Source organism: Protopterus annectens, chromosome 6.part0, assembly GCF_019279795.1.
Source record: "Protopterus annectens isolate FY-2018-M chromosome 6.part0, PAN1.0, whole genome shotgun sequence".
NCBI classification, from domain to species: domain Eukaryota; kingdom Metazoa; phylum Chordata; order Ceratodontiformes; family Protopteridae; genus Protopterus; species Protopterus annectens.
Genome location: NC_056737.1, coordinates 1,287,416,424 through 1,287,436,670, shown reverse-complemented (window position 1 = coordinate 1,287,436,670; position 20,247 = coordinate 1,287,416,424).

Below are 20,247 nucleotides of genomic sequence, written 5' to 3'. Positions count from 1 at the left end.
CAGTCTTTGTTCAACTGTATCTATCTTTTCTGCAGCTGTGCATGTTCTCATAACACGAACAGAGCTGATTGTTCAAACTCAATAACATTATAGAAAACAGTATTGTTCTATTCATTATTTTCCTGACCTAGCAGATAATCACCTGCTTCTCAGTAAATTTCCAAAAGGCATAAACATGAATTTTGCTGTGTTAGCAAATACTAGGTCAGAGAGCATCTTGCTGTTTCAGAAAGCATATTGCAGTTTGAAAAGCATCTTGTAGTTTACAAAACTAAGCTGTACATAAAATAGAATTAAATGTGTTAACCCTTTTAGCTTCTAATAAGCACTAAACATATATATTAATACATATTTTTCTAACAGTATGTTCATATTCTTTGGTGTTTGAAACCTTATTTATGGCTTGTGTCACTTAATCTGGTCTCAGGCAATTTGCATCTGTTGTAAATAGTTTATTTTTTCATTTGTTTAAATTCTGTACAGTTACATTTAAGTAGTATAAGGTATTTAAAAGTGTAGTACTTTGTTACCTTTTATTAATAAATGTATTATGTTTTGAATAAAAAAATTACAGCTAAAGTAGCAAAATCAGTGTGAAAGTCCACATCATACAGTGGATTGACAATTGGTTAAAATCCAAAACCCACCAGGTGAAGGTTGGAGGTTCACTGTATCATTAGTAATGAACAGTGAAATCCCATCAAGCTCAGTAATTGTTCCCTTGTTTGAGAATTTTGTTTTCTGAAGATCGGAACACCACCAGCTTTGCATAATTAAGTACACAAATGATTGCAAATGTAGTTACATTCAAGTACCTTTCAAAGTTTCTGCATGTCTGCAGAGTGCTTTTGACTAATAGTAGCTCTTGTTGTACTAACAATAATCTTGCTTTCAGTGTCAGAGAAAAAAAATCATCCTTACAACTAGACAATTGAAGGCAATTTTGTCAAAATTGACCTTGTCAGTGATGTAAGAATGGTAGTAGATGAGGTGTAACCACTGACCTGAACATTGCTTCAGTTATCAATAAAGCATTTGGAGTAGCAACTTCTACTAAAATGTATATTGAATTATAATAGGTAATTCTACCACTTACATGTCTTTTAACAATCTGTTTCCCATTAAGCAGCCTGTGCAGTCAGCATCCTGCTCAGCTTGAGATGGTGCAATTTTTATTTTTAAGCAAGAGACATCTTAAGTTATCATGTACGACGTAGTCAGCCTTATTTATATAAATAAAAATAAACAATAGTGATATAATCTCAGTTGCAAACATTATACATTACAAACCATGCCCGCACAAGTGTAACTGCAAACATTATACATCACTTTTAATACATCCAGTCATTTGTTACATAGCTTATTCAAATCCTGCTTCTTTTAAGCCTCATTCCTCCTCTGCATATATTGATCCCACATTTCCTATTTTTTCCTATGTAATTTGCTCCTACCCTTTTCTGAAGATCCCAGTTCCAGGCAATTTTGATTCTGTATTGTAGCTTAGAAAAATAATTTCCCTAGTTACTCCAATTTGCTCTCCCCGCATCTCTGACAGAGCAGTCTGCAGGGAATCTTTAAAGTTGGCCAATGTATTACATTCCCAGAAAATGTGTTCCCATTTACTTCTTTCTTCCCCATCACACCTCCAAAATTTGCTTTCTACCTGCGGAAAAATTCTATGGAGTCTGCTTGGGGTATAAAAATACCTATGTAAACACTTCCATGCAAAGATCCTAAATCTTCTACATTTTGTTGCATATTTGGGAGACATACATATATCCACCCATTTTTTCTTGAATTGCTGATTCACTCTCTCTTCCCTATCCTTTCTAACCTACTCTGATTGATTCTTATAGTTATCATGCGATATTTTATATGCTCTACTAATTATTTCCTTAACTGCCACTTTTTGTCTAGATTCTACTAAAAGCTCTATCAGTGCTGGTCTTTTCGTTTAGGACCCCCCTATTTCATTCTCTTTGCCTGTACTCTTATCAATATTTGATACGGAAAGCAATCTCAAACCTGCAGTCCAAATAAAGTTCTTGGTGTCTTCCCATTCTATTACCTTTCCTTCTCTAGTTATTTGCTTCCCAATACCTTTGTTCCTTTGCCAGTTTTCTCCAATATATTCCTGCCCCCTCTTGCCTAGTATCTGTATCCCTAATTGCAGTTATCCCTATTGATAGACTCTTCTTTCTCCATTCCCGTGTTGGCTTAGCTCTTAGAATAACTTCTGCTACTTTATGTATAATATTCTGTATGATTATTGTTCTCCTTTTAAGGTTTGCATCCAAAATCTCCCCATTAAACTTCCCCCATGTTTCATCATCATCTCTTTCCACTTTGAAGTATAGTTTTCTGCTTGTGTTATGTATAGTAGCCTTAACTGTGTTGATCTGAAATACTCCAACTTGGGTAATCCCAATCTACCCTGTTCTGTTGGAATAATAAGCTTATCCAACTTGACTCTTACTGTTTTCCCCTCCCAGATAAAATCCTGCAGCTCTTTATTAATTGCTATCCATAACATCTGTTCTGGTTGGGAAAATATGCCTGATCTGGGTGTAAGAGTAAAGGGACTAAACACATTTTGACTGCTTGTATCATACTATCGATATCCATATAACATAGCTTCTGTTTTCTCAGGCTTTGTATTATTTTTTGTTTAGTCTCTTTCCACATATCCTTAGCTGCCAAACTAGTATTGGTTTCAATCCATACTCCTAAGTACTCCATTTTATCATGTCACCATAAGTATGGATATTACTGAACCAGTTTGTGTGTGTGGGTACATAATTTAACATTATTGCTTTTATTTTTAGCTTCATTAGTTTTATATCCCCAAAAGGTTTGAAGCTGTCTCAGTATGTTCCACTGCACTGTAATGTCCCTTTCTGGTTTTGTCCGGTATAAAATAAAGCCAGCTTTTCTTGACTACCATACCATTTATATCCTTGAATTTCTGAGTCCCTTATTTTCTTGGCCAGTGGTTCTAAATATAATACAAATAACAATGGGGAAAGAGGACATCCCTGCATGGTTCCTCTGCTTAAGCAGAGATTATCAGAGAGGACCCCACCCACTTCAATTTTCGGCTCCGATCCCTCATATATCCTCCTAATCAACCTTATAATTTTATCAGGGAATGCAAATGCTTCCATCGGTTTGCTCATAAAGTCCCAGCTTACTCTGTCAAATGCTTTTCTGCATCAAGACCCACCAACAATAGCGGTATTTTCTTACATTGTGATTCCCTCTGGATCATCACTATTCTGTTAATGTTGTCAAATGTTTGCCTCCCCTCCACAAAACCACATTGATCTGTATCTATCAATTTTGGCATCACTTTTGCCATTCTTTTAGCCATTATAGACATAAACACTTTTTAATCCTGATTTAGTATTGAAATGGGCCTGTATGAAGCTGAATCTGATGGATCCTTACCCTCTTTAGGTATTACAGCTACCACCGTTTTTTTCCAGGATGTTGGTACTTCTCCTCCGAAATACTGTTAAACAAAAACGTTCCAGATCTTTATAAAGTTTTTTCCCTCCTAGCTTCCAAACTTCCACAGGAATATCCTCTATTCCTGTGGCTCTTCCTGTAGATTGGTTATGCATCACTGTTTTTATCTCATCTCTTCCTATCCTAACTGTTAATTGAGCCTCCTCTACTTCTAACCTTGGCATATTTAATTCTTCCATAAGCATTTCCATTTGTACCTTTTATTGATTCCATTTTATTTTTTTTGCTTTACACCGATTTTCACAGAATTTCCAAAATATTTCTAATACTGAGAGAGTGCATTTTATATGAAAATAAATTTTATTTTATTTATTTGACATTTGTTTACTGGGTAAGTCCGACTGGACAAGTAGCCCATTTTCAGTGGAGGCCCTGGGAGAAAAGCTCCAAATACAAGTTAACAAATACAAATTATTTACAAAGTAAACAATCACGTATTGTAGAATACACAGGGAATAGTGTATATACATATTGGAGTCTAAGCAATTATACTATGGATAATAGAGGCAAGAAGTTGTTAGAGGGGAAAGGGAGAAAGGTTTAGGAGGGGTTAGTGAGGCGATAAGAGAAAGATTGAGAAACTTAGGGGAGAATTAAGGTGGGGGAGAGGGTGTAAAGAAAAGGTTGGACAGGTGAAATAGATTAGAGTGGGACTCTGAGAATGTGACAAAGTAATTGGTTAGGTTTACTGAGGAAGTGAGAGAAGTATGAAATACTTCAGCACACTAGTAGGACTGGTGTAGTCTGTATTTCATATTACTTACCACAGATCTCTGCCTTTCTGCAGGACCTTGAGAGAGTCTCTTCTCTTTGAGAATGTATGCCTCAAGCACACACATACATTAATGCAGTTACTTGTTCAGCATTAATGCCACATAATGTGATGGGTACACGTTCCACATCTGCTACAAACAGTTGCATCTTCAACAAATGAAACGTAATGGAGGGATGGGTAGTGTGATGGGTACAAGTTCCACATCTGCTACAAACAGTTGCATCTTCAACAAGTAAAATGTAATGGAGGGATGGGTTTATAACCATACTATCCATATTTGTGATTCATATTTTTAGTCTGTCATAAATAATGTGGTTTTCTGGCAAATCATTGTACAATGAATTTACTAAATAATGGTATACATTTGAATTTCAGACTTCATATCCTGCAGAAAATGCATGCTAACACAAAACCTGTTATTCTGGCAGTTTTCTACGTTTATAAGAGCAACATTTGCAATGTGTCCCTAATTGTAAGCCTTTTTCCCTTATTATTTTGGCTTTCTCCAGATGTCCACATCCCCTGCATGCTAAACAGTACAACTCACGATTTTGCTTTAAGCCAAATCTAGATGGCTGGATAGACATCCACAAATTTCCTGCAGGATTGACTGGTATTGCTTTCATGGAGAAAGGAGGTGTAGTTTGAGAGGAGGGTATCGGCAAGGTGGGAATGGTCCCAAGACTTGCTGCCCTTGGAATATCTATGATTCTGTGGAATGAACAAACACTAGTCTATTTTTGAATGCAGTGTAGTGAAAATGCGATTAATCACAAATCTCTTAAAAGTGTAACTGTTGCCAGGCTTCTTAAAAAAACAGCAGAACATAATCTTGCTCCCTGGATCCATGAATCTCCCCCAAAAAACACTGTTATGAAACAAAAGGAAGCATATATACAGTGGTTAGCTTTATGTATGTCAGCCTAATTAACATTCCACATGTCACCTTTTTTTTTACTTCCCATCTGGGGATTGATGATTGATGTGTTTTTTTTCCCCACATTTGTCTTAAAGGAAACAAGAACTGGTATATGGGACAGAGATGAGTAAGACATCAGATTTCTGAGTTATGTTTGGTTCTGTTAAGATATACTTGCTTTATCTTGCTCCATTTTTATTTAATTTTTAAATATTTTTCCTAAATGGTAGATTATTCTTTTACCAAAAGCTATGAGAAGAGAAATAATTTGCTTTTCTTTTATTAGAAAACCCATGTTCCGTACAGAGACAGTAAAATGACGAGAATTCTTCAGGACTCGCTTGGTGGGAACTGCCGAACCACTATCGTCATCTGCTGCTCACCCTCCGTATTCAATGAGGCTGAAACAAAATCTACTCTAATGTTTGGTCAAAGGTAAATTATATATAGGCTAAAGATTTGCATGAGTATGTTGTGTTAAATACTGTATCATCCAAACAGTTTGAGCAGACTTCTGTAGTCTGCAGTTACATGTTACAAAAGTTGAAGCAGTCATGTCAGTGAGACTTTACAAAAACTTCCTGTGTTTTGGTTTATTTATTCAGTTTTTATTTATCATTATATTTGTTTATCTGTTTACATGCCAGATGTGTAGTTTCAAATCTGGTTTTACTGAAACATGTATTTTCAGATACTGTGAAACACAACCACTCCATTTAGGTAAGAAGGTTGCTCAAAAAAGTTGCTCAACAAACTTTCATAACATCTGCAGCTAATAATGTAGTTTTGTTATTAAAAAAATAAACTTTTAATTTTTAAAGATAGAGAAATGTCAGGTGTGTGGAATGGTTAACTGATGAAGGGGACACCAAAAATACAGTGTTGACTAATTACAGGAAAAGGCTTTGTAAACAGCTGACCTCAGGGGAAAATGTATTGCATAGTTCATTAAAAAATGTTTGAAAGTTAAAAATAATGAAGGAATGTAAATTATGAATTGAAATGTATACTGATCCATATTTTTGGAAGATGGCAATTTGGCGGTTTCAGTTTCAACTGGCTTGTAATCCATTTCATTTGGTAGTATACCTTAAATATTCCTTAAGACATCAAAATTCATTACAAAAACACAGAAGTAGAAAATTTCTATTTAAGCACTAAGTTTTAGATGATAACATAGTAGTTATATTTCCAACTTAGTGAAAAATGATGTGCCCCATAGTAACATCAAATTAGCACATTGTTAACTGTATTCTTTTGCGCTAATTATTGCTTTGGAGCAGAAATCACTAGAGAGGGTTAACATGACCCAAACATATCATTACAGGATCCACCCTTACTGGATCACGTACTGTGTAGTTTAGGTATGTAGGTTACTGACTAGGAGTATAAGAGGACATGCATTTACACAACCAGAGATGAATTTTGACAGGACCTGTTAAATTAGTTTATAGCTTTTTATCCAATTTATCCTATTAAATTGTGGGATCTGTCTCTTTGTTTAACTGCTATGTAAGCAAAAGTAAAGGTCCTAACATCCAAACTATAAGTTCATTTTGGGTTTTGATGAAATAAGAATGATTAAAAAATTGCTAGGATGCTTTATAAGTCTAGATAAGACTTGGAGAGTTGACCAATTTAATCTGGGGGGAAAAATGCACACAGAACTCTCTCTTGAAGTCGTTTTTCCTATAAATTTAGTATTGTTTTCCATGTGCACCCACTGTCTAATGGAAGAGACACAATAGTGTCTGTGGTCAGAATGAAACACAAAGGATATTACTGGGTCTCCAGTTATAACTCACTTGTGTTTTAGACATGGATGTCAAGAAATGTATCCCAAGAGTGTAGCTCAAGAGGTGACTCCTGGCATCCATGTTGAGAAGACATAGTAAAGGTTTACGATTTGAGAAGACATAATAAAGGGATATGATTTTGAGTGGAGACCCCATTATAATTATTTTTCACGATGGAGGTTTACTTACTCCATGTACTACTAGTTACAGAAAAAAAGCAGTGTGTTTTGCCGGCTTTGAAAGCTAGTAAAGCACTTAATGCATGCTGTCAAACAGACAGCAGCACACCTACTATCGACTTATTTGCGTAAGAATTCTGGCTAGAGGGACAAAAAAATCACAATCCAGGAGAGTTTAATTATTGTTCTAATTCAGGTAATTTAAAAGAACAACAGTTTTTGCACTGATATGCATTTTCTGAACAATAAGAGGTATAAAACTGAAAGTTTTGACTGCGAACAATCTTCTATCATTTATCAGAAAATTAAAAAAAAAATACAAGGTACAGAGAAAAAATGGGAGACCATCTCTGGGATAGTTGATTGCCATGAACAGCAGGCAGAAACAAAGATATTTTACCTTCTACCACTGTTCTTTTGCCAACTGGCACTGTTCATTGTTTGTCCCTAACATGACCTAATCATAACAGAGTGGTGTGTCTGTCATGTGCAGTTGTCTAAGAACTTATGATAACAGTAGATGTCCAATTGATCCAGTATTCCAATACTATTGTGTTATCTCACTGAGCTAAGGTGATGCCCCAACAGGGTACCAAAGCCAAAAAAAAGCTTCCTTACAGTCATGTGTTCATTGTGTGACCTATTCTCTCAGACATAAGGTCATGCATTCAATGGGCCTAATTTCATGTGTTCGATACATGGCCTTATCCCATGGGCATAAGTTTGAGTTCAATGCATAACCTAATCTCACAGGCATAAGGTCATGCGTTCGATGCATGACGTAATCCAACAGGCATAAGGCCATGGGCTTGGATGCATGACCTAATTCAATGGGCATAAGGCCATACGTTCAATGCATGACCTAATCCCATGGGCATAAGGTCATGCGTTTGATGCATGGCCTAATCCTGCGGGCATAAGGTCATGCATTTGATGCATGATCTAATCCCATGGGCATAAGGTCATGCATTTGATGCATGATCTAATCCCATGGACATAAGGTCATGCATTTGATGCATGATCTAATCCCATGGGTATAATGTCATGCATTTGATGCATGACCTAATCCCATGGGCATAAGACCATACTTCCGATGCATGACCTAATCCCACGGGCATAAGGTCATGCGTTTGATGCATGACCTAATCCCATGGGCATAAGGATACATAAGCAGATGTATGAGCATGAGATCCTCAGACTATAAGCCAGGAGACCTGGAAACACCTGAGAGAAAGAATTAGCAAAAGGATTAGGGTCAGCTAAGAGCAGGGAAGTATGGAGATGGTTCCCCCCTTGGTCCATGAAACTGCAGAGGATAAACATTAGGGAAACAAAGGGGAAAGAGAGTGAGAAGTGATACTGCAGCAGTGATCAGTAGGATATAACTGTTATGGTAAGTTCTTACATGATCATAATATTTTCTTCCTTGGATCTCTGTTGCAGTATTCCATTACTTTTGGGTGATTCTCAAAGCTTATTAATTAGAAGGGGGTTGGTGGACCATGAACAGGGGAGCTATCAATCAATCCAGATAACACAGATCTAGCAAAAGATGCTCTAGATCTAGTGTTTTGCTAAGTCTGCACAGATGACCACTTTAGACATGAAGGAAGGATTGACCCTAAGAGATTCCTTATCCCTTTGAAAAATAAGGAAGGGTGGAGAGGCCATAAGGGCCTGTAGCTCAGAAACCCTTCTGGCAGAAGAAAGGACCACTAGTAGAATAGTTCTCCAAATACAGAACTGTAGAGATGCAGAAGCCTCTGGTTCAAAAGGTGACTGTGTAAACATTCTCAAGACAAATTTAAGGTGCCAGGGAGAGGGGAAAACCATCCTGGATGGTTTAAAATGAAAGACAGCCTTTGAGAATCTGCTTCACCTCAGTTCTAGAAAGCAGGGGCAGATCCTGGGGTATACATGCAGAAGTTGCCGATAGACATGAATTGATAGAGGATTATGCTAAACTAGCTGTTAATATAACAAAAATCCTGGTTTGAATTGGGATTTTTGTTTTGTGATACTAGATAGAAAATCTTTTCCATTTAAATATACACAATCTTTTTCTCAGCTTCTGGAAAACCTGGAGTACATCCTCAGAAAATTGGTGTCTAAAAGGGATTAAAATGAAGCAGAGAACACTTTGTCTGTGGGCAAGTCCATTCTGAATGATAACTAATAATGATGATCCCCTAGTCAAAAGATGATGAAGAAATAGCCAGTGCTGCCTGTACCAAAAGGGAGTCACCAGCAAGATGTTCAATCTGTTCCTTAGAATATTTAACAGAATTTTTGGGATAAGGGGAAGTGGAGAGGAGGCATAAAGGAATTTCCCTCCCATGAAAAAGACACACAGTGCCCATTCCACAGACCTGGAGCAAAACAGCCTGGGTTGTTTCTTGAAAGTGGAGGCAAATGGATCTGTCTGAGGAATACCTTATTTCTGGACTATGTTTAGGAAGACCTCTCTGTTCAACATCCATTCATGAGGGTTCTCTGCTTCATCCCAACTTACTAGCACTCAAACTGACAGGGATCTACTCAGTGACATTGACCTGTAAATTCTTTGCAGGGACAGATTTGCATTTATAGCTTCGTTCCACATCAGATGAGCCAGTCTGCATAGTTGGCAGGCATTCTCTTCCCCTTGTTTATATACTACATGACAGTTGTGTTTGTGAAAATCTTGTGGGTGCCAGGGTTTCACAAATGAGAAAATACTTATACAGACTGAATGAGTGCCCTCATATATTTCAAAGTGATGTGTTCCTTTCTTTGGGAATCCATTGACCCTGAATTGTCAGGAAATCAACCCATGCACCCAAGGCTAGATCTGATGCATCTATATGCAATTTGATTGGGAATAGTTGATTAGAATGGCAGTCATGGATTCAGCTGCACCTGAGAGATCCACCAATGCCACGTCTCATTTTAGAAAGGGAAGGAGAGTGATCAGAGTGTCCAGTATGTGGCACTGCTGAGATGAGAGACTTTAGGTACCACTGGATATTTCTCATATGAAGTTTGGCAATGGAAATCATGGGGATGGAGGCTGTCATGAACCCCAAAGCCCTTAGAATTTTCCTTGCTGGACATGATGGAAGAGGAAGGAGGGGTTAAAAGTACAAGGAGGGAGTGTGCAGTTTAATGTGGGAGAAAAGCTAACATGAGATGTGTGTCCAGCATGCAACCCAGAATGACTAGGTCCTGGGTAGGAGTGAAAGTAGACTTTTTTTTAGAAAGATAACAAAGCCCAGCCTCTGCAGAAAGGGGATCATATAGTTGAGATGCCTTAGCAGGTCTTCATGAGAGGTTGATGTATGAGAAGGTCATTGAAGTATGGGAATATCTGAATTCCCTGAATCCTGCAAAAAGAGTTAAATGGTATTAGAAACTTTGTGAAAATCCTGGAGGCTATACGTAACCCAAAGGGTAAAGCAGAGAACAGAAAGTGTGATGAACAAGCAGAGAACCCGAGGAACTTTCTGTGAAAAGGGTGAATGGAAATGTGAAGGTCAGCATGCTTCAGAGCCAATGGGTACTAGAAAAGCTTAGGGTAAGATGAAGGGTAAGAAAGTTTGAAGGGAAAGCATTTTGTGAAAGAAGGTAACTTCAGGAATGGATTGAGGTGAGATGGATCCAGAATGGGTATCCAGTCTCTTCCTTTTCTGGGTACCAAGAACAGTCTGGAATAAAAGTCTTTTCTTAGATTTTGTGGAGGTACAGATTGTAAGGTACCTTCATGCAGAAGACACTTAAAAATAGAAAGCTGCATCTATTTGAAAAGAGGAGATGGAATGCCTCTGTAGGCTGGAGTTTCCTTCTAAGTTATTTTGTGACCTTGTTGAATGACAGAAAAGACTTGCTAGTCTGAAGTAATGAGCTGCCAAGCTGGAAGGGATAGTGTTAGTCTTTTTTGACAGGGGAGGGGTGGACTGAGGGGGAAAGGAAGTGGCAGAAAGTAGTCATGCTGATTGTCTGGAAAGAGAGGTTTTCTGGAATTGGAATGTATTGACGTTTTGTCCTAAAAATTTTACTTAGGCGTTTTCCTGCAGTTCTGAGCAGATTTTGGGTCTCTGTGGGAAAAGTAGGCTTAGCTGGGTAGTTTCTTTGTTACTTGGACATTGAATTGAGAAAGATTTGGTTGAAATCTTGCATTTTTCCTTTCTGCTGTAAAGATTTGAACAGGTCTGCAGTTGGAGAAACATACTAAATCCTTGTTAAGAAAAGAGTCTAACAGTTTAGTTTGATGCCCTCCAGTAGGGACTGGGAATGAAGCCATAGAAATCTTCTGAGAGCAGATCTAGTAGCAGCCCTCCTGGAGGACGCTTCCACTGAATCATGGCTACATTTAATGGTATAATTGGCCAGCAGAGTAGCTTGATCCACCACAGAAATAACTTGGTTCTTAATCTTTGAAATCTCAATATTAGTCAAAGTTTTGCTCTATTCACCTGAATGGACAACATATGTATATATATATTTTTTATTTTAAAAGTAGCTTTTATTGATACCATAGTTATTATACTACTTAACCTTTCATAGTCATTTACTTTTCATTTTTACATAATTTATCCCTTTATATAAGGCTGTGCCTATTACCTGCAGTTACATTCAGACAATTGTCACCATTATGAAACCTCTGCCTTAATACATGCCATTAAACAGTACATTCCTTTCAGCCATTGGTTATTCTGTATGTGTCCTCAGTTTACCAATGGCTGTCTTCATCCATAAGTTAAATTTTTTCTCATTTGTTTCTATCTTATTGTTCATTTCTTCTTGCCTGGTCTATTCCCTTGTATGTCTATTTCCATGTCTACCTTTTCTCTTATGATATTTGCTACTATGTGCTTTGAGTATCATGTCTTGCTTTCGTAGTTCATTCATCATTCCTAGAATTTCTACACTTTGTGATTCTGCTTGGTATTCTGTTTTCTGTTGATTACTTTTTGGATATTATCTGTAATAATACCAGTTCTTTCCTATGTTTTGCTGCTTGGGACTTTTCCACATAATTTAAAAGATAATCCTCCTCATTCACAGGATAGGTTTCCCCTAAAATTCTCTCATCTGTCTTCTGCATATCTGTATGGATTTTTTTTAACTTATTAAAGCTTCAAGAAATGTGGAACCACATTCTTCCATTCTTTTCCAGACACCTTCTAAAGCCCATTTATACATCTTACTAAGCCTATGGGGGTATAAAATACCTGTGGAGGCATTACTAGTCAAAAATCCAATATTTTCTTGCCTTAGTGACCTTGTTGGGAATAACACATATCAAAACATCTCTCTTCTAGACCAGATATTCCTAATACTCTCTCCCACTCTGTTATCAGCATTCTAGCTCACATTCATTCGTATCTGCTTCTTAGTACATTATGAAGCCTACTTATTAATCTCACTATCCTTGCTTCACTAGTTATTGCTTCTAACATCTGCATCTCCTGTGGAATTTTCATCTGCCTTTTATTTTTTTTTTCAGCGTTGTGCTTCTCAAGAATTGATAAAACCATATACTTCATCCAAATTGCTCTACTTGGTCCATTTAACTGAGTTAAATTAATGTTATTCCATGGCCTGCCCTTTAAAGCTGTTCCCAAAACAGTATACTATTATTAAATCCCTAGTTTTTCAGAGTTTCCGTATTTAACTGACTCTTGGGTAAGCCTCTCCCAATGGGCTTAAGTTCAAAGCTCCACCATGTGTCTATGCAGCTCAATAGTTTGTGGGTTATCATTTTCCTAAGGTTTTCTAGGTATTTTTTATTGTCTTATTTAGATCTGTTTTTGTCCAAATGTTACATTTAATTTTCTTGTGATTTTTTTTTCTCAGATTTTTATTTTTCAAATATATTTGAATGAATTCCATAGTATTTAGACATAAAATCTTAAATAACTATGAACACTATTTACATTAGCCTGACACTATAACAGATCTTAATGTATATAGTTACTTTATAAGTATGTCCAATCCATTATCAGAGTGTCTGATCAATTATTGTATAGTGTCAATCAATTATAAGACTTTTCCCCAAGGGTTGTTGATAAATGGCTTTTGATAAATTCTTAGTTCTTTAATTTTAATTTCCAATAATGCTGTGGTCTTCAGTAGGCTGTAGAAGTCTTCCAAAGTTGGTATTGTATTTGTATTCCATCTTCCTTGAAATTGCAAGTATAATCTACACTAGATACATGTTTGACCTATTCGAATGAGGACCTTCGTTCACATTTAATAATACAAGACCTTTAGTTAAATAAAATGATACATTAAATAAAGCTTTAGAAAGTTATTAATACCATTCCAAAATGGCTTAATTTTAACAAGATCAAAGAAAATGTGGTTCCAGTCTGCATTGTGTACTTGCTCACATCTCCAACATATTCCTTTTATGGAAGAACTAATTTTACTGATTCTGTCTGGTGTTAAGAATGCTCTGTGCAAGCATTTCCAATTAAAAACTTTCCAGTATTGTGTAAAGGATTTTATTGATAATAAGATATGTTTTAATATCTATAGTTAACTGTATCAAGTGTGGGCGGCCATGGTGTTGCAGTGGTTAGCATTGTCGCCTCAGAGCAAGAGGTTCTCTGGTTTGATTCTCAGCTGGGGTGCCTTCTGTGTGGGGTCTGCATGTCCTCCCTGTGGTTGTGTGGGTTTTCTCCGGGTACTCCGGTTTCCTCCCACATCCCAAAGACATGCTGCAGGTGGATTGGACACTCTAAATTGGCCTTGGGTGTGAGTGTTTGTGTTTGTGTGCCTTCTGTGGAAGGTTGGGCGCTGGGCTGGCAACTCAACACTGTAAAACTCCACTGCCAATCATGAGCGGACAGGTGATTCGCTGTGGTGACCCCTAACCAGGAAAAGCCGAAAGGAGAACTGTATCAAGTGTCCTTTCGTTATATATTTCCAATATGAAGTTTTGGGTGTTATTTTATAGTTTATCAGTATTTTGTAAAATGTTAAAATACTGTTTCCCATGTCAAGTCATTATATATGATTTCATATATGTATTTCATAAATTTAGGTATTTCTTTAAATGAAGAATTGTTAACTATTCTATTTAAATCTTGCAAATATGATAGAATACTCTGTAAAGTTAGCCAGTCCTGTTGTGGAATTTTGTATGTTGTTTTTATTACTTGCATATCTAAAACTTTTAGTTCTTTGATACATTGGAGCCAACAAACAAACCCTTTCTGTTCCCAGGAATTAATTTCTCTATATATTTTATGTGGAAAGTTCTTTGTGACTATAAATGGTATTAAAAGATAAAACCAGATTTTTAAATCTATATTTGCATTAATAATTTTCATAAATGAGACAATGTAATAATTAATCATACGAGTTTTAGTGGGTTTAGTTATGTTATATTGCATACTAATACATATGTGTCATGGCAAATTGTTTTTATCTGTTTGAATTTTTTTTTTGTAAATCAAATTCATTTATTGATATTACAGTTAGTAATTCTTTCCAATTTGCAGAGTAATTTGAACTTGTCCAATCTGAGATTGTTTTAGATATTGATGCTTTTATATATGTTTCTAAATCAGGAAAGTTTAATCCTCCCTGTTTTCATGGTCTGATATGATGTATTAAAGCTATTCTGTTTCTGTTGGGAAACCATAACAATTTTATTAGGCATGAATTTATTTCTTTAAGTATATTCCTTTCTGGTAACAATTGCATTGCCAAGGCTATATATATATATATATATATATATATATATATATATAGGATCTTGGGCAGTAAAAACATTTTTATTAACTGTAGTCTATCTTCAAATGTTACTATTATTTCGTTCCATTTTTCCACTGAGATTTTAATTGTATTGATGATATTATTGTAGTTTATTTAGACTAAATCATTATTATCCTTGCACAACTCAATTCCTACATATTTTAAGGTAGATTCTTGTTTCCCTTATAATGTGATCCCCCTTAGTCTGCAGTTTTTTTTTATTCAAAAGTAAAATGTTGATTTTGATTTATTGAAATGGAGTCCTGAAGTCATGTGAAATTTGTCAGTTAATATATCTAATTCTTCTAATGTCTCTTTTGTATTAGATAATGTTAGTAATATGTTATCAGCAAATAGCATTACTTTAGAATTGTATTGTTCATAAGCATCTATTCCTTTTATTTTTATATTTTTACAAATTGAATCTGCCAGTATTTCATTAGCTATAGCAAATAGAATCAGTGACATGGGACAGCCTTGTTTAGTGCCTTTTTTTCCATGTATAGATTCAGAGGTAAAAGGACCTAACTTGACATATGCTAAATTATTTGTATATGTATTGTTTAGGAGATGAACAAAGGATGCAGGAAATTCAAATAGCATTAGGATTTTTGAATAAATAGTCCGAATTTGGGGAATCAAAGGCTTTCTCTATATCTAAGCCAATTATGAGTGTTTATTTTCTTTATTAACATAATCTACAAGAGAAATTATCCTTTTAATATTGTCATGTGCGTGTCTATGATATATAAATCTAGTTTAATCATTATTTATTATTTTGGATAGTGGTATTTTTATTCTGTTAGTTAATATTGTCATAAATATCTTATAATCATTATTTAATAATGATATGGGTCTATATGAGGTACAGAGGTTTGGGGATTTGTTTTTCTTTAGGATTGGTGTGATTAAGGAATATCTCCAAGAGGGTGGTATTAAAGCTTGTGACTGAATTTCTAATAGAGTTTTATGGAAGAGGGCTGGTTTCTTTGAAGGAAAAGGTTTATATATGTCCATAATTATGCCATCTATACTTGGAGCTTTATTATTTTTACGAACTTTATTATTGTATCTGTAATTTCTTTGTAGTATATAGGTGCTTGCAGATCTTGTTTTAATTTTTCTGGTATTTTGTTTATATTAGAACATTTTTCATCTAAATTTAATTGATTGATATGTATATTTTCTTTTTGGAAATGTTTCATATAGTGATTTCTATAGGCATCAAGAATGTCATCTATATCCGAGACATTTTTCCCTTTCTTTTCATGGAAGATACTTTTAATTCTGTTAGCTTTTGATTATATTTTGATTCTTGTGGATAAATTATGCAGCTATTTGGGAGAAATGGCCAATGTATTAATTTTTAGTTTTTCTAAAGCTAAACTAGTTTGATGTATTAGAATTTCATTGTATTTATTGTTTAATACTTCTACTTTCTTTTTCATCTCCAAATGATTTTGATTTTTTCAGCTTTTACTGACAAAAGTTTGGATTGTAGATTTAATAATTCAAAATCCCATTCTCTGATTTTTTCTACCAAGTTAGGGTCTTACCATATATGTAAGCTTTTAATGAGTCCCATATCATTTTATTTATCTCTGTGGTGTAATTAATATCTAAGAAGAACTGTAATTCATATAATAACCAGGGTTTGAACTCTTTAATTTTAGTTATATATGCTGGAATTCTGGAGTTAAAGATTAATGGTTTGTACCCATTTTGAAGTTTTAGCATCAATGAATTGTGGTCTGAAAAGGGGCAGGGAGTGATTGAGAAATTAATGATTTTAGAGTGTAAGTCATGGGCAGCAAATATTTTATCTATTCTAGTTTGGGTACCAAATCCATGAACTTGATGGGAAAACAACAAAGATTTATCTTCTTTAAATTTGAAAGTATCTACCAAATAAAATGATTCTACCCACTTGTTTAAAGCTTTTGATACAGCAGATGTACGCAGAGGTCTTTTATTTTTAGTTTCAGAAATATCAAATATACAGTTAAAATCTCCTCCTAATATTAAGTTGCCTTTATAACTATTGGAAATGAAATCCAAGTGTTTTTTTTAACAGTTCCTGTTCCAATGCCTGGGAACCAGTATAGCTTGGCTAGGGTCAATATTCTGTTGTTATATTTAACTGTTACTAATGCCATAAGGTCTTCTTTATCTTCATACTTATAAATGATTTCTGGGTTAATCACATTTGTTTTCCATAAAATTGTTGCCCCTTTTGTCTTCATCTTATAAGTGGATTGTGGCAATATCATATATTCCTTAGGATTACATTTGTAATTGTTTTGAAATGAGTTTCTTGAAGGAAGACAGTTTGTGCTTTGTTCAGTTTTTAATATTTCAGTAGATTTGATCTCTTGCTAGGATTATTTAAGACATTGATATTTAAAGATAAGAAAGTTAAATCCATCTTAGGTTATTTAGACTATGTATTTTTGTTTTATTGTGACTATTAAACATTTTCTTCTGATAACTATAAAGTATATGTTTGAGCTTTTAAAGGAAATTATCAGTTTTATGGTTTGAGTGTTTACCAATAAAGTAATGTTTGGTCAGGCATACTAAAAATGTTTTTGTAAAATTTAAATTAATAAATGCTAACAAAAACTAAGATCCACACTAGCCATGGAATGAAAATCATTCCTAATCTGATGGATAAACCTAAGTCCATCAGATTGTCACTCATACCTTGACAATCCAGAACATCTGAGTTCCATAAACGGAATTATCATATGGAGAATATTTGTAATAGGAATAAGCAATATTTATATTATTTTGAATAGATGTAGTACTATTGTACATTAGACATAATTATAATATGGTATAAATGTCTACTTGTTGTATAAGCAATTAATATTTACATGAAAGATAGATGACCAGCAATTCAATCATAGTAAATTAGGATGTATCATATATAAAACCTCAGTAAAAGATTATAGCACACAGTTATTTAACATATTCACCCTTATTGACGAAGTATTTTAAAACGTATTACTTAATATAAATAGATGGTAATAATATTTATACCTAATATTTATAATACAATGTATTTTACTGGATATATCAGAAGTTATATTTCATTGTTTGCCAGCATTTATGTAATCACTTTGTTGCTCACTTAAAGCATCAAGTTTGTTTTATGTGAACATTGATGAAAGTTAGTGCATTTTAATCATCAGTGCATCCCCCCCATTTCCTACACATAAGGATTTTCATATCTGTCATATCTTATAAAATGAGTGAAATTATAGGTTAAAACAAACAAATTCACTTATTGTGATTAATGATTACAACAAAAAAATTCACTTATTGTGATTAATGTTTATAAGTTCCCTTTCCATATACATAAATTGCCATTTTATGGGATATACTGAAAGTTTTTAGATTTAAATGGCAACATTCTATTTTGTGTAAATAGCAAAGGTTAAACTGAGTGATTGTCAATTTAATACTTTTTGTTCAGAATGTGATTGTTACATTCTTTGACATTCCTGGTTCAAGCTTCTATTGTTTCCCTTGAACAACTTTGTCAGTTTGATGTCATGTATAAAACATTAGTTACCTTGGTAACAGCTTAAGTATTATATATGGTCAAGATGGGTTGCAAAACCACAATTCAAGTTAAAGCAATTATGTGACTTGTTATGCACATTTACCTATATGAGAAAATCATCATGCTTCCCCTTGATGTTCAATATAGTATATCATTTATGACCAGTTAAAATAGTTTTATTATACACAAGCCCATGTTATTAAACTGAGTATCTATTGTCAGTTTAATACTATTTATTAATAATATGATTGTTGCATTCTGTGACATTTCAAGTTCAGGCTTCTATTGTTTCTCTTGAACAACTTTGTCAGTTTGATGTCATGTATAAAACATTAGTTACCTTGGTAACCACATAAGTATTATATATGGTCGAGATGGGTTACAAAAACTACAATTCAAGTTAAAGCAATTACATGACTTGTTATGCATATTTATTAGTATAAGAAAATCATCATGCTTCCTCTTGATGTTCATTGTAGTGTATGTCATTTATAACAAGTTAAGACAGTAGTGTTATTATACACAAGCCCATGTTATTGAATCCTGTCTTTAATATCTAAATTCAGCAGACTGCTTTATCTTATATGATGATTATATATTTTATGTCTAGATTTACTAAAATCATACATTACATAACTATTGTATTTTTTTCTTGGCTGTTGCTTAGTTATTTGAGAGACTACAAGCTGTAATGCTTATTCTTATTATTAGCTCCTTCCAAGCATGGTTATACAGTCCATAGACTTTAAATTATGAGACCCTTCTAGTTTCTTATTTGTTATAAGTATAGTTCCATCTTTACATACACACATATCAGTACTTCAAGCATGGGCAACAATGCCCAGTTTTGCCAGAATACCATTCACTAGTTCATGTGGTGTGTTTCCAGGCTGTTCTTAAAATATCCAAACCAATATTTGTCCTGTTCCATTTTACCAGCCTGTTACTTGCAGTGGCCACTCTGCCAGTCAACCACTCAACACACCTTCCATTCCCACGGATATTTCCATTAAGAAAATCTGATGACTCTCTAGCACTTCCTGACAACCGCAAACACCCCTAGAATCAGCTATCCCCATATGCTCAACACATCTGAGCAAGCTCACCTCCCAGACCACTGCAAAGCGTACTGCACAAGATCAAGTGTTCCTAGTCTTTCACAATAACTCAGACTTCCACTGTTATGTAAGTCCTTAATGTGTTTGGACCAAAATACATTTTAAATATAAATTGCGCTTATTATTCTTTTATTTATTTTTTTTTAATCAAGAATCAACTTAATGAGCTAAACGAAGTGTTGGGAGACCATCAATATGTGTGCATGTGGTTTAAAACAGCCCCTTTATTTTATTATATATATATATATATATATATATATATATATATATTTTTTTTTAAACCAAAAGCTTCATTGCCAAGTATAATCTTGGAGACTCCTCAGAGCCATTAGGCATTATCGTCACTCTGTCTCCAACCTGGGAGTGTCTGTTTCTGTTAGTGTGTCTGTGTACTGCATACCAGAGGCTCGCAATGCACCTGAAGCAAAGCTTCACTTCACTTCAACTTCAAGCCTAAATTCCCTCCCTTTCAGCAAGGCAGCAGCCAGGAAAAGAACCGAGAGCAAACAAATCAAAAAAAAAAAAAAAAAACTGCCAATGAGCCGCCACAACAAGAGCGAACACATTCTTCCAACCTTCCCACCTCTGACTCAGAAGATGTATAAAGAAACTATTCTCTGC